Raw genomic sequence first — 3,446 nt, forward strand, 5'->3', positions numbered from 1 at the left:
AAAAAAAAAAAAAAAAAAAAAAAAAAAAAAAAAAAAAAAAAAAAACAGAAGAAGAAGAGGGAGGAGGCGGAGGAGGAGGAGGAGGAGGAGGAGAAGTAGTAGTGTGACTTCTCTAAGGCAAGGCAGTGTCCCACTCTGATTCACTTCCATGTGTAAAACAGGACCTGCACCCTGAAGGCACTCACTCAGGGAGGCTGCTGGGATGGGTGGATGCACAGTTAAGGTCTTCGTGGTGGCCGGGGCTGACCCCATCCCCATCGCTCTTTCCACACACACCTGCACACTCATCACTCCCACGCTCACACCTACCACTGAAAGCCTGACCGCTAATTTGATTTGCCTAACAAGGGCCCCAGATGAACAACACATGCTTCCCTACCTCTCCCCTGCTAGGGCCCCACCGTGTTCTGGGATGTACTCAGGGATCAGGAGAACAAAACCTCAAGGAGTGAAAGGACATTCCAGGGTGCAGGCCTCTGCATCCTCCTCCATGCCCTCACCCCTGCCTGACACACCCTCACCCCTGTACCTGGCCAGCTCCTACCAACCCTTAAAGTTTCACCAAGTTCAGTGGTGGCAGCCACACCCTAAAGTGACTGACCCCCCAATAACCTATGCCCTTACATAGTCTTCCTGACCTTGGGTACGAACAAAACTGGTGACTGGCTTCTAAACCACAGAGCCTGGCAAAGTAAAGGGATATCAGCGTCACAGTTCATCACCTTCGCACACTAGAGAGAAAGCTTTCACCTGCAGGGGCTGCAGGAGGGATCTGCTGTGCTGAGGTCACCCCCCAGTATCCAGGCCCCAAGCAGGTGCCACAACACGCCCCCCGGCGGATGGCGGCCCCTGATCGCCGGGGACTGGGGGACCCAGACCACCTCGATCCCGGCCGCCCAGCCGCCGCCATGCCCCGCCCCCGGCGGCTGGCGGCCCCCGATCGTCGGGGGCTGCGGGACCCAGACCCCCACGATCCAGGGCCCCCAGCCGCCGCCACGCCCCGCCTGTATTGGGAGTCATATTATACTCTTCCCCCTGAATATTAATTACATTATCCCAGGTGTGTGTCTACTCCCACCCATATTGCCTGTCTCATCCTCCTCTCTCAGGCAGAAATTTGAAGCAATATCACTGGGTGCGGGTACACCTTTTGTGATGTTTAAAGTAATATCATCCTCTCCCTGGTGGATATCAGGAACAAGTCTATTGATTATTATTATTCATGAATATAATAAATATTAATACTAATAACCGATATTAATGATCACAATAAACTTCGCAAAAATTGATAGTGCATTGAAATGTTAACAATTTGGAATGGTAATTAATATTAACATCACCATTAATAATCAAATAATGATATCCGCAAAGAATGTTACTTAAATCAATACAAAGCGATGCTGGTAAGAAAATAATGATTAGTATTAGGGACTAATAATATTGTTCAATGACATTGATATTAATAATTAATACTAAGCGTGCATAATCATGTACTTAAAATAATTCTCCAAAATTAACAATGGTATCCTATTATTAGTACCATTGATAATTATTAAAATCGATCATTGATGTGTAATAACCATATTATTACTCCTAATACCACAGGCAGGGTACACGTACCTGTGGGCCCCCAGCCGCCGCCACGCCCCGCCCCCACCTGTGTACCCAAGAGCCTGGGCACTGCACATTCAGACAAAACGTCCAGGGTGAGAGTGTTCACGTCCCAGCGTATGTGTTTGAAAGCAGGGAACTGAGATTCTTCTGAGTTAATGCAGGCGATTGGGCCAAAAAACAAGGCACATCCACCTGTGAATGGGGTGAGCTCCCAGCTGGCGGCGCAGAGGCTGTAGATATGAAGGAACTCACTTCCCTGCACACTGAACTGCATCAGCATCTCCACATCGACCGCACCTGGGCTCTGCTCGCCCCTCCAAACTAGAATGACAGTGGCTGCTTCTGGACAGAATGTCAAGGACGGATGGACAGACATCCTGGACACACACTGTACAGAGATCAGGGGCTGGGCAGGGGGAAGCGGCACAGCCTTGGGGCCAGCAGGGGCGAGGCCAGGAAGCCTCGGTGAAGGCCTGTGTCTCCTCATCCAACAGAAGCAGGAGCGGCCACCCAGTGTGGGCTGCAGCTGCGATGAAGTGGCCAGTGGGACATAGCAGGAGGCCGTGGCCAGCCTTACCCCCAGCCCGGGAGGAGGGCCCCATCTGCGGGCACTGCCCCGGGAGCCGGCATCCTGAGACCCCAGGGAAGGTGGGAAATTGCCCATGGGCATTGGGCGCTCAGGCTGGAGGTGGTGAGACCTCGAGGCCCTGCAGTCGGGGAGGCGAGGGCAGAGGTGGCCAGACTGCAGCTCAGTGAAGGGCTTTGGCAGGAAAGGCCCGCAGAGGCTGCCTCGCCAGCCCGGGGGAGGTTGCTTCCACCCCAGAGGCTCCACAGGGCCCTCGGTGATGATGCCTAACCTTGTCCTCTGACAGAGGACCATCGAGACAGAGTCACTCAAACCTCTGCCAAGCTCCGCACCCAAATGAAGCTGGTACCACAGACGCTGAGGCAGGCAGTGCTCATCTCAACTCTGTACAAGTGGTTTCTTTAGCCAGTTCTCCAAATTCTTAATGACAAACCACACTAAACGTGGGTTTTCAGTATCACCTATGCTCATAGCTATGTGTAAAATAACTATCACAAGGAAAACTAGGTGGTGAAGCCAGGAGGAGGAAATCCCCACGACGAGTCCAGAGAACACCAACGGACGGTTGGCTCTTCCCGGCTGAACCCAGGAGCGCTTGTCTGGGCTCACCTCCGTTCTCATTTCCAGATTGATTTTGACTTTCCCACAATTTCATTATAGACATTTCTCAAAAGAAGACATTCATAAAGCCAACAGACACATGAAAAAATGCTCATCATCACTCGCCATCAGAGAAATGCAAATCAAAACCACAATGAGATACCATCTCACACCAGTTAGAATGGCAATCATTAAAAAATCAGGAAACAACAGGTGTTGGAGAGGATGTGGAGAAATAGGAACACTTTTACACTGTTGGTGGGATTGTAAACTAGTTCAACCATTATGGAAAACAGTATGGCGATTCCTCAAGGATCTAGAACTAGATGTACCATATGACCCAGCCATCCCACTACTGGGTATATACCCAAAGGATTATAAATTATGCTACTACAAAGACACATGCACACGTATGTTTATTGCGGCACTATTCACAATAGCAAAGACTTGGAATCAACCCAAATGTCCATCAGTGACAGACTGGATTAAGAAAATGTGGCACATATACACCATGGAATACTATGCAGCCATAAAAAAGGATGAGTTTGCGTCCTTTGTAGAGACATGGATGCAGCTGGAAACCATCATTCTTAGCAAATTATCACAAGAAGAGAAAACCAAACACCGCATGTTCTCACTCATAGGT

This window comes from Piliocolobus tephrosceles, unplaced genomic scaffold (assembly GCF_002776525.5).
Source record: "Piliocolobus tephrosceles isolate RC106 unplaced genomic scaffold, ASM277652v3 unscaffolded_32157, whole genome shotgun sequence".
In the NCBI taxonomy this organism is placed as follows: domain Eukaryota; kingdom Metazoa; phylum Chordata; class Mammalia; order Primates; family Cercopithecidae; genus Piliocolobus; species Piliocolobus tephrosceles.